The sequence below is a fragment of the Stenella coeruleoalba genome, assembly GCF_951394435.1.
Source record: "Stenella coeruleoalba genome assembly, chromosome: 9".
In the NCBI taxonomy this organism is placed as follows: Eukaryota; Metazoa; Chordata; class Mammalia; order Artiodactyla; family Delphinidae; genus Stenella; species Stenella coeruleoalba.
This window is the reverse complement of record NC_137155.1, coordinates 88860356-88872502: the sequence shown is the minus strand read 5'-3', so window position 1 is coordinate 88872502 and position 12147 is coordinate 88860356. Positions and strand designations below refer to the sequence as shown.

The window sequence follows — 12147 nt, the reverse complement described above, 5'->3', positions numbered from 1 at the left end:
CAGTCTAATGCATGTGCTGAGTGGGGACTGGGTGAGGTCACCTAACAAGATTCCAGTTTCTCTCTCCTATTATATGCCAAGCACAAGAGAATATACTGCTACAGATGCAGTTAGATAAACTAGCGAAAATATTTACAGGCAAGAGTTAATTTTAACAAAGATCCTGCCATTTCAGTTGGGGGTTTACCAAGGATTTCCCTTAGAGAAAGATGAAGAGGGATTTTCCACTTTGGGTATGATTTTATGAGCACTGCCAAGTGACTGTTCACCTTCAAATTGCTCAAACATTCTTCTACAATTTTGTTTGAAGTTCTCAGACTTCAGATGGATGTTTTGGATGAGACATTGACTGTTCCATGAAGTCCTCAGTTAGAAAGGGAAGTAGCACAGCATCAGTCCTTGAAGGAATAAGGGATCACAGGAATGACACATTTTAATGGGGCTGGAAAGTGGAATAAAGGACATAGAGGTACAGTTCATAATGGAGTTCTCAATCATGGAGCACTAGCCAGTAAGACGGGGCCAGGAAAGTGGGGATCATTGGGTAGGCTTTTGCAAACTGAACGTATGAAACATGTAGAGACAGAAGGAGTAGGTATATAATACAGAGAGGAAGATGTAGGCAGGAGGACATGAGCATAGCAGCTTCTTGAAGTTTGCTGGATATGGGAAATCATAGGAGTTATGAAGCGTTAAAGTCAGGGTCAGAATATTTATTTATTTACTTCTGGCTCTCTGGTCTTGTTGAGCGTTTGCGTTATTTATGTTTATGTTTTTAGTTTATTTAATGGAAGAGAAAATACTGAATGAGAGAGTAGGGCAAGGTTTGGGAAGCACTTTTTCAATACTTACATCCAGTGCTTTGCTAGTAAATGTCTGACAGTTAATTCTCTGGGGGAAGGAAAGGAGGAAGCTCTGATTTGTATCATTTGCTGATGTCTATGGTGTAAAGGTTCCCATCCTGGACAATTTCAAGCTACCAATGGGACAACAGCTGGCTCCCCAAATTCCTAAAAATCTAACAATTGTCTCTCCTGAGCTGTTATGACCTGGATCCAGCATACATCTATTTTAGGGGGTTTTTCTTTTGTTTTGTTTTTTCTTTTTACACAGCTCAGATAGGAAAAGCATTCATATCCCATTAGCAAAAAGTTAGAAAGATTAATCTAGTTTCCCTCCTCCCTCTTCTCCTGCAGGGGTCAAAAGTAAATCTGCAGGTGAAAAGGCAGAAGCACCAGGAGCCAGGTAGCTGGGCTCCTTCCCTCTTTGTCCACTACTGCTTATGTATTTTACTGAACCATGACCCCATCTGGGTTGAGGAGGTCAAGAGCCGAGCCAGAATCACTTAAGAAAGAAGTAGCTGATCCTTCCTATAAGGATATAGAAAGACTGAATGAAGATTAGCTCTAAGTGGCATCCCAGCTTTGAGAGTTTACAGCAGCAGTTCTCAACTCTAAATGAAAATTAGAATCAGCTGGGGATCTTTTAAAAAGGCCTAAGACCGGGCTTCCCTGGTGGCGCAGTGGTTGGGGGTCGGCCTGCCGATGCCAGGGACGCGCGTTTGTGCCCCGGTCCGGGAGGATCCCACATGCCGCAGAGCGGCTGGGCCCGTGAGCCATGGCCGCTGAGCCTGCGCGTCCGGAGCCTGTGCTCCGCAACGGGAGAGGCCACAGCAGTGCGAGGCCCGCGTACCACAAAAAACAAACAAAAAAAAGGCCTAAGACTAATTTCAACCACCAGAGATTCTCCTTTATAATCAGTCTAGGGTGGGGGCTTGGGTATTGGCATACTTTAAAGGCTCCCCAATTTTGAGAACCACTGGTTTGTAGGTTGCTTATAGTTATATTTCTAGATAGATGGTAATGAGCAGAAACAAATGTGTGGAGAGGCAGTTGGTGATGTGTGAAGAGTTAAGAGATGTACCAGTATATTTATGTTTTAAAAAGACAGTCGCATTATTATACTGAAACACCTAATAATATTAAATAGTGTCATTTTGGCAAATTGATGTAAACAGAACCAGGCTAACATATTTGTTTTGTTGAGAGTTGTCTTTGAGTTTACTGTTTTCCCTGGGACAGTTTCTAAAAACTCTGAGTTGCAACCCAATAGGTGCTACATCTTCAAGTCTTCAGTTGAACTTCTACATAAAAGAAAAAAAAAAAAAACTGGCTTTTTCTCTGTTTCATAATGACCCCAAAGTCAGAAAGAAAACAATAAAGACCAGTTAATTACACCACTCAGAGAAGTGTTAGACCACAAACGCCGGACTTACAAGAATGATGCACAATAGTTCTGTGACACTCATCTACCTCTAGGCTAGGAGAGCAAAGGAGTCATGACTCTTCTTAGAGAAGGTGTTTTAGGGGTCAAATTTTGAGTGAATTGAGGTATTTCCCTCATACCCTCTGGAGAAAGGGGAAAGGGTATTTTACTCTCACTTCCAAATCAGCTGAGAAGGGTTTTAATAGGGTCACTCAGAGAACTTGAGATATATCCCTTGCAGTCTGGAGGAATACAGGGGATAGATATTTGTCTCATCCTCAGATATTTAAAGGCAAAAGTTGTGGCGGGCACTTATGGGAGAGGGAAAGAGAAGTTTCCATGGGAGTCAGCTCAGCTTCCACTAGAAGCAAGGCAACATGTGTCTTTGCTTTGGATACTGAGAGAGCGCCATGCATTAGGGAGCAGCCTACAGGCCATTTTAAAGGGACCTTATCCAAGAGAGCTTCCTTCCAAAGAGAGGCTACCTCAGTAGAAAGAAGATGAAGGGGTACCCTCAGATATAGAATCAGAGGGGACTATCTTCATTGAGCATGTTGGTGTCTGGCTGGAACTGCTGCCCATCTAGAGAGAGAGACAACCAGGAAGAGGGCCAGCCTTTCGGTTGGCTCAAGGTTTGGTATCCCCATGGTAATGCTGCTACAGGCAATTGACCTCAGCACAAACCTGTCTCTTGCAATTTCTGTTGCTTACTATTCCCAAAACAATTCTCCTACTTTTTGAAGGTCTGAGTAGAATTGTGAACCTAGAAATAAATGTTTTAAATGTGTCCTATCCAAAATGTAATTCCATTTTTGGGGGAGTGGTCAGAGGTTCTCAAAGCATCTACTTCGCATTAATACCAAAACTTTTTAATATCATGTTTCATCGCCTTCATTTCCTCTGCATTTCCTTAAGGAGTATCTCAAGTTCACCTTGCTTATCACTAATTTAATTTTCTGTAGTGACTCTCTGTCCTTATTTGTTCTCATACATATTTTACTTCTGCCCTTTTACTTTTAATTTTATAAGCTGCTGTAACATTTTCATCAGCTGTTTATTCACATCTGCCTCTCATAACTTTTTCTCATTTCAAACTGTAGTCTTATCAATTCTTTGTTCATTTCTCATATCTTAGAGGTCATATTTTCTTAAATTTTATTGAGAACACAAGAACTGATAGAGTCTAAATTTTATGTCTGTATCCTGAAATACTTCCTCAAAAGTATGTTAACCCTGCATACTATTTTCCTTTAATGTTGCAGATATTATTATTTATATTCTCTATTATCTATCCTTGAAATAAAAGCTACCTTCCAGCAAAGCATAATACTCATCAAGGGAGAGATGAAGATAAAGCTTTTTCTTCTTTACTGCTATCACTGTACCTTAATTGTTGTTAGAATCCTCTTGGCAGATATTAAACTAGAGAACTAGTAGATAAATATACTGACTAGTCCAATTTTACTGGAGTACAAAGTGTTCTGAAACAGAGAATCCTGGACCTGGTGTGTATTAGTCAGATTTATAGTGAGAGACATGTGACTCTTCCTTTCATTTGAACATGTAGAGACCACTGTCAGGTTATTAATTGGCTGAATACCAATGTTGTTATATCTTAGAGAACAGAGAGGCCTGAGGAGAGGGAGAGAGTTGAAGGAAGAGCTGGTTGGTAAAGCAGTCAGAACACACACAACATTTATTAACTTCGCCGTCTTGTATAGGTGTAGTTTGTGATGCCCCACAACAACAACAGTAGTAACATCAAAGATCACTGATCAAAGATCACCATAACAAATAATATAATAATGAAAAAAATTGAAATATTGCAAGAATTACCAAAATGTGACATAGAGACACAAATCTGCAAATGCTGTTGGGAAAATGGCACTGATAGACTAGCTTGATGCAGCGCTGCCACGAAACTTCAATCTATAAAAACTGCAGTATCTGTGAAGTGCAGTAAAATGAGGTACGCCTGTATAGGACCATGTCATATCTGAATAGAGAGAGCTTTACTAACTCTTTTGAAATTTACATACTTTTTATTTCTTTTTCTTAACTAATTGCTCTGGCTAGAGCTTCTGGTATGATATTAAATAGCAATGGTGGGGCTTCCCTGGTGGCACAGTGGTTAAGAATTCGCCTGCCAGTGCAGGGAACATGGGTTCAATCCCTGGTCCAGGAAGATCCCACATGTCGCACAGCAACTAAGCCCATGCGCCACAACTACTGAGCCTGCGCTCCAGAGCCTGTGAGCCACAACTACTGAGCCTGCTCGCCTAGAGCCCGTGCTCCGCAACAAGAGAAGCCAGCTCAATGAGAAGCCTGCGCACCACAACAAAGAGCAGCCCCTTCTCGCAGCAACCAGGAAAAGCCCACATGTAGCAACGAAGACCCAAAGCAACCAAAAATAAATAAATTTATTAAAAACAAATAAAATAGCAATGGTGAAAGTAGGCATTCTTGTCTTGTTCCTGATCTTAGAGACAAAGCTTTCATTTTTCATCATTGAATATGATGCTAGTTGGGGATTTTTCATATGTGCCCCTCATTGTGTTGAGGAAGATTCCTTAGTTTTCTTAATGCTTATATCATGAAAGGATGGTATATTTTGTTAAATGCCTCTTCGGGGTCAACTGCAATAGACTGTGTTTTTGAAAATATGTGATATTATATTGACTGATTTTCTTTTATGTTCAAAAGCCCTTGCATTCTGGGATAAATCCTACTTGGTTGTGCTGTATAATCCTTTACTATGCTTTTGGATCCACTTTGCTAATATTTTGTTAATGATTTTTTGCATCTATATACATAAAAAATATTGATCTGTAATAGTCTTTTATTTTGATATTTTTATCTGTCTTGTCAGGGCAATGCAGGCTTCACAGAATGAGTTAAAAATTTTTCCTTAATCTTCTATATTTTGGAAGAATTTGAAAAGTATTAGTGCTAATTCTTCTTTAGTATTAGTTAGAATTTACCAGTGAAGACAGCTGGTGCTGGACTTTTCTTTGTTGGGAGGTTTTTGATTACTGAATCAATATATTTATTATTAGGTTTATTGAGATTTTATATTTCTTCTTGAGTCAGTTTAGGTACCTATGTTTCCAGGAATTCATCTATTTCATCTAAGTTATCAAATTTGCTGGCATACAATTGTTCACTGTATTCTCATAACCGTTTTGGGTTTTCTGCAATGTCATTAGTAATGCCCCCACTTTTATTTCTGATTTTATTTATTTGTATTTTATCTCTTTTTTTTCTTTGTCTGTCTAGCTAACTATTTGCCAAATTTGTTCATCTTTCAAAGAAACAATTTTTGGTTTTGTTGATTTTCTATGTTATTTTTCTATTTTTTATTCATTGAGCTCTGATTTAATCTCTATTATTTCCTTCTGCTAGCTTTGGATATAGTTTTTCCATTCTTTTTCTAGTTCCTCAAGGTACAGAGTTAGATAATTGATTTTAGATCTTTCTTTTTTAATGTAGGCACTTAACAGCTATAAATTTCCCTCTAAGCACTGCTTTTGCTACAACCCATATATTTCTGTATTTTATGTTTTTCTTTCATTTATCTCAAGGTATGTTTTCTAATTTCCTTTGTGACTTCTTCCTTGGTTCATTGATTGTTTAAGAGTATTTTGTTTAATTTCCACAGATTGTGGCCAGGGCTGAGGTCATCTGAAGCATTATTCCCTGTTATACTTCACACTTGAGCTGGGAAAATGCAAAAGCTAGAACAGCAGTTGAGAATTTCTATCTCACTGTAATCTCTCCAAATGGTCTCTCTAGCATAGAAGCCTCAGGAAAGTCACACTTCTTTGGGGCCTCCAGGATCCAAAGATGTATGTAACAAGAGAGAGCAAGGAGGAAACTATCCCTTTGATGTCCTAGATTTAGAAGTCATATAGTATCACTACTTCCCTCTATGTGTCAGAGCAGTCATAAGCTCTGATGAAATTCGAGGCAAAGGAACACAGTCTTCATCTTATCACTGTCCCACTTAAGAAGAGCTAGCAATATGAGAGATATTTTTGTGGTCATTTGTTTAGTTAAATACAATATGAGACAGTGTGATAACAATAATATCAATCTGAACTGCAGATTTTTTTTAAAGTTTATGTAATGAAGCTTTTTTTTGATATGTAAAATAATAGACTTATGGTGGTAGAAAAACAAAACCAATCATTTCTGGTGCATTGTTAATCTTTTTTTGGTGTCTATTTCAAATCACATATTTGAATAAATTATATTTATCTTTGCTACATTCAATAATATCACATAGTAATTTTAGTGTTGTCATTTGTGCAAATAAAAACAAAGTGACTACTGTTACAGTCCTCATCTACTCTATTACTTTCTTCAAGTAGGTTTTCTGGGCATAGATGTAGCTACACAGAGATAAACAGAATTAAGAATGGAGATACAGAAACTCAAATGTATAATCATATTTACTTATGTATGAATTTATATTTTACCTTGTTCTACAGAACTCATTCAGGCCTTGCTTTCTTCACACAAGGTTTACTGGGTGTAGATATAAATACTGAGGAATAAACATATGAAAGAAGGAACATGGAAACATAAAAATGTCAAATAAAATGTAGAATCATATAATTCATATATGGATGCATATTTTGCCTCATTCCATGATAAGGACTTGAATTGTCAAAAAGATATGTGAACGAAAAGGCATCAATGTTGAACATTCACAGCCTCAACTCTTCTGTTTGAGAATACAAAACAAAGCAAAAATTGCTTTTATCATTATGCATTGGTTTCTGAACTTGTGCAAAGTGGCATAAGAGGTAGTACTAGCTGGATGGATTTACATTGGGAAGGGCATGGTAACTCTGTAGAAGAAAGGACCATAAGGCAAGAGAGAAGTGATGAGAATACAAAAGTCCTTGTGTGCTGGATTTTAATGGTTAAATGATAGATGAAGATGAAGCAATTGACAACTGAGCTCTACTGAAGGGAACCTGGGGGAGATAGATGGTTAAAAAGAAGAGTTACGAAGTGTTACACTGTGAGTGAATGGAACTCTAAAGAGGATTTTCATTTAAACTGCAACTAGAATTTAAATATCTGTTCAGTCTTTTTTGGCTATTAGGTTGTCTTTTTTTTTTTTTTTTGTATAGGACACCATGGTAAAACAGAACAGTAGATTAAAGACCTAATTGTTTTACTGTCTGATCAATCAGGGTATTCATGAAAGAGGAGCAAGGAGTTGCTCATATTGTATGAGCAACTCATAGAATACAGTGGAAAGAGTATTTACCTGGGAATTATGAGAGATGAGTTCTCATCTGGGTTCAGGAAGAACAAAGGTTCTTTCTGCCTCTAACCTGCTAAGATTCTGTCTTATTTTAGTTATAAGACAAAAGAAACATATACAAAATATGTATCCATTTGGTCTTATGCCCTTACCACTTCCAAATGAAAATTGTTAACAAGTAAACATGCAAGATTAATTATAAATACATTTCTGCAATTGGCAATCAATCATGATATAATCTTCATTTTTCAAAGGAGTTTGAAATATATATTATATTGAATATATACATATATTATATATATGAACACATATATAATATAAGTAAATATTGGTCTTTGACTACAAAAAGTTTCTAGGAACTCAAAATAGACTTTTAAAAGACTGTCTTTTCACCATGACCACATCTATAAGTGAATCCATTTCTCAGGCAAATTATCTGGCTCTCTTCAGCAATTCATCTTCACTCAACTGATCAGGCAAACTGAACCTGTGTAATTATTGTAGTTATCTGAGGGACCAATTCAATTGGATTTTCATTTGATGTGTTTTAGATCAATAGACACAGTTTAGGGTGTCTGGGAGATGCATGACGCAATTATCCAGAGTTTTTAAGTTATTATAGTCTTATTTGTTATGAATTATTTCTCATTAAAGGAAATCTATTTGGAGATAATTTTTTTAATAATGGACTTATGTGCCTTGTAGACTATTTTAAAATAATCTTTGGGCCTATACTTGTTGCTAACCTATAGAAGCATGATGTGGTAGAAAGCTCAGTGATGTAGCAATCAAATGACTGGGTTGTAGTCCTGCCTAAACTACTAACTTCAGGAAAAGCTCATAATTGCTCAGAGTCCAGCTTCCTCATCAGTAAAAGGAGAGGACTGAACAAGAGGACTGCTACACTTCTTTTCACCTACAGTATTCTATGACTGTGCCCTCTTTTAATATGCTTGTTCCGAAAGGTATAATAAGTTGGATCTGGAAGACAAATAAATGTTGAAGTTGATACTACTGTCTACCTGCTCCATTCTTATGTCTGCCCAAGCTTCCCAAATGAATCAGGAAATAGCACCACAGTTGTCATAGCAGGGCCCAGCCCACGTATCCAGACAATTTTCACTACAGAGTACACACAAATAGCTCTTTGGAAATTAAGGAAATACACAAGTGCAAATATTTGTTGCTGATCTTAAGAGAGAGGGCAAAAATCTAGATCAAAGTACAGAAAATCTACACATACAATAAAAGAAAAAAATTATAGAATATGGAATATATTTTTAAAATACAAGTCTATACAAAAGTCTTTATTTTAATATTTAAAAGAAAGAATCACATGTTCATTCCCACAGCTTTTCTTTCTCTTTAATTTAAAATATAGATATATTTTCTCTTTGTTTTGGTATAAGCTTACTTTGGCTCTCCCTGGAAACCTATGTATCTAGTAAAAACAATAAAAAGAAATTAAAATGTATATATTTAAATGTATTATAAATAATACATATTTTTTAAACATCTTTATTGAAGTATAATTGCTTTACAATGGTGTGTTAGTTTCTGCTTTATAACAAAGTGAATCAGCTATACATATACATATATCCCCATATCTCCTCCCTCTTGTGTCTCCCTCCCACCCTCCCTATCCCTCCCCTCTAGGTGGTCACAAAGCACCGAGCTGATCTCCCTGTGCTATGTGGCTGCTGGGAGGAGGAAGGGTAAGCTGGGATGAAGTGAAAGAGTGGCATGGACATATATACACTACTGAATGTAAAATAGTTAGCTAGTGGGAAGCAGCAGCATAGCACAGGGAGATCAGCTCAGTGCTTTGCGATGACCTAGAGGGGTGGGATAGGGAGGGTGGGAGGGAGACGCAAGAGGGAGGGGATATGGGGATATGTATGCATATATGGCTGATTCACTTTGGTGTACAACAGAAACTAACACAGTATTGTGAAGAAATTACACTCCAATAAATATCTATTAAAAAAAAATCTCAGGGTCTTCTGAGTGCAGGTCTCTATGTGACTGCACAGTTTGCATACCATGAAGTCAGCCCTACATAATTATCCCTTTTCCTATGATATTTAGATAAAATGAATTTTTGTTTGCTTATAATTGTATATTATTAGCTGTCAGGCTATCTTTGACTAGAAGCTACAAAATGTCAAGGATTATATTCCATGGATATATTCCACTCTGGTTGTTACACATATTACTCATATTCTCCAAAACTGGTGTATTCCCATCCATCAAGATTATTTACATAAAGTCTATGCACGGCATGTAATAAACTTTCAATAAATGTTTAACAGCAAAAAAAAAAGGATAACCTAAAGAGGGAATTGGCCAAAGATGAAAGTGCAGCAAAGAATTGAAGAGGGATGATGGGAGACGTGGAACTTGAATGTAGCATAAATGGAGTTATAGAAGAAACAACAGACCGTGAGAATGTTGACACTGCTGCCCTCTGAGAGCCTCTAGACATGCAGTCAGAGGAACTTAGTAAAGGTCAACTTTTCATCATAGATGAGGAATGTGGTTGTGGCGAAAAGGATGCAGGCCTCTCAGAGAAAGTGACACCTACAGAAAACCTCCCATTAAAAGGCCTCTCAGACATACTTCATAATACTAAAGCATAGAGGATACAATGTTAGAAGCTGATCCAGAATTAGACTGGAGTATGACAATTTACCCAGGCACTGGAAAGATACTTGCTCTGTATTGTAAGTTACAGTGATGAGAAGGAAAAGGTAAGCACTGTTCAAATTAATCTTGGTAAGTTTTTTACACAGATATAAAACACTTTAATTCTCAAGTTTCCTAATATTTTAAATTACAGTATACTAAATATTTAGTGTAATATTTAAATAAATACTTGAGTATTCTATTATTTATTAATTAAATTTATAAATTTAAAATTTTTATAATTATATTTTAATAATATAATTGTAATGATACATAATTTAAATTGTTTTAAAAATTAATAAAAATACTATAAGTTTATAGTTATAATAAACACATATGTATTTATTAAAGTTTTATTATTTTTTTCACTTTCCTATATATTTATGACAGAGTTTTTAATATTTTGACAAAAATTTTTTTTTTTTTGCGATACACGGGCCCCTCACTGTTGTGGCCTCTCCCGTTTTTTTTCCTATTGGTTAACATTGCTTTGCACAGTTTTGGATTACACAGTCATTTTCGTGGTCCTGAACTACTGTGCAAGGTGAAGAGAGCCTGTGTTTGAAACTGTTATTAGCTGCCTCACTCCTTCCTCTCCTTTAGTCCTAATTTCTTTAGGCAGCTACATTTACTTCTTCTACCTGTGTCTTGTGATATTTATCTCCACATTTTCAAAAATGTGTTATAATTGCTTTTTCATGACTCATTTTAATTTTTCTTATTTTTTACTGCCTTGTTTTGGGTTCTTTTTTATGGCAGTGTAGTATTTCATTGCTATGTATTATTTTTTTGATTAAATAGAACACAATTTGTTTATTCATTCTACACTTGATAGGCAATTGGTTATACGTTCCTGTTTTTACCTATATAAATAAAGTTTTTAAGAACATTCTTTCATATGTCTTTTGACATTATTTGACATTGACATCTGATCAATATTTTATTTGCACAGCCATAAATTTATTTTTGACTACATTTACTTCAGAAACCATACATAGATTTTTTTTAATGGTACACAAAATTAAATTCATATAGTGAATTCCAGCATACGTATCAGCTTCATACAACATAATCAGGAATACAACCACTATGTTCCTTAGGGTTTGTTGGTAACAATTTGTTTTCAAAATTACATATAAAAGAGTGATGTTTATCTTCATTAGTGCTTTCTCTTTTATCAGATCAATGACCTGTTCTCTTGGTCCTTCCTGGCCCTGCTTTAGGAGGTGACAACAGAAAGTTCATCTGAGAAGTTAGCATTTGTCTTTGGCTGACATGATGTTCAAAATTATATTTTAATACCCAATTGATCTAGACTTTCAGAGCTTTTAATTATCTCCTAATATTAAAAAGATCTAAATCTATGTATATATTAATGATTCTATTAAATATACATTTTGTCCTTATAAGCTCTCTCTTATGGAATGTAAAAAGATTCAATAGAATATTAAATGAACATGTTATTTGAATATTGAAGTATGATGACTAATCACACTCATTCTCCATGCCACCCCACCATCAAGAGCAGAATCAGTTGAGAGATATTGATATCAAACAGAGGGGTGATCAAAGTACAAACTCTCTACTGGTGAAACTGAGTTGGAGAACACAGACTGCCCTGTGGCTGGTTATTATTTCCCCTGGAATTAAATTTATCCTCCTAGAACTGCATTTCCCCCCACATCCAGGGTACACTGTACCACAGGAAGTAAAACAGAAGCCTTGCATCCTAAGGACAGACTGCTCTGAGAGAGGGGGACATGCTGGCTGGGTTCCCTTTGTATAGAGCCCTTCTCTAAGCTTGTCTGTCAAAAAAAGATCAATTTGAGACAAGGTTACAGTCCCAAATTTCCTAAAGGACCATGGTAGGACTGTGGAGAGAAAGTCAACATGTGGGTAATATTTATATAGTGTTTGCA

The 12147-nt window shown here is 36.2% G+C and overlaps 1 protein-coding gene across 14 annotated transcripts in view; it reads right to left on the bottom strand.

Annotated features, from left to right (window-relative positions):
• Positions 1-12147, bottom strand: part of CHRM2 (cholinergic receptor muscarinic 2) — an 800456-nt gene that overhangs the window by 323071 nt on the left and 465238 nt on the right. Inside the window, exon 6 of one of the 14 annotated variants that reach the window (XR_013829695.1) lies at positions 6744-6811. The exons of the other annotated variants lie outside the window; for them this stretch is intronic. The gene's annotated coding sequence lies outside the window, so the exon portion shown is untranslated. The remainder of the gene's footprint in view (positions 1-6743; positions 6812-12147) is intronic. 14 annotated transcript variants of the gene reach the window in all.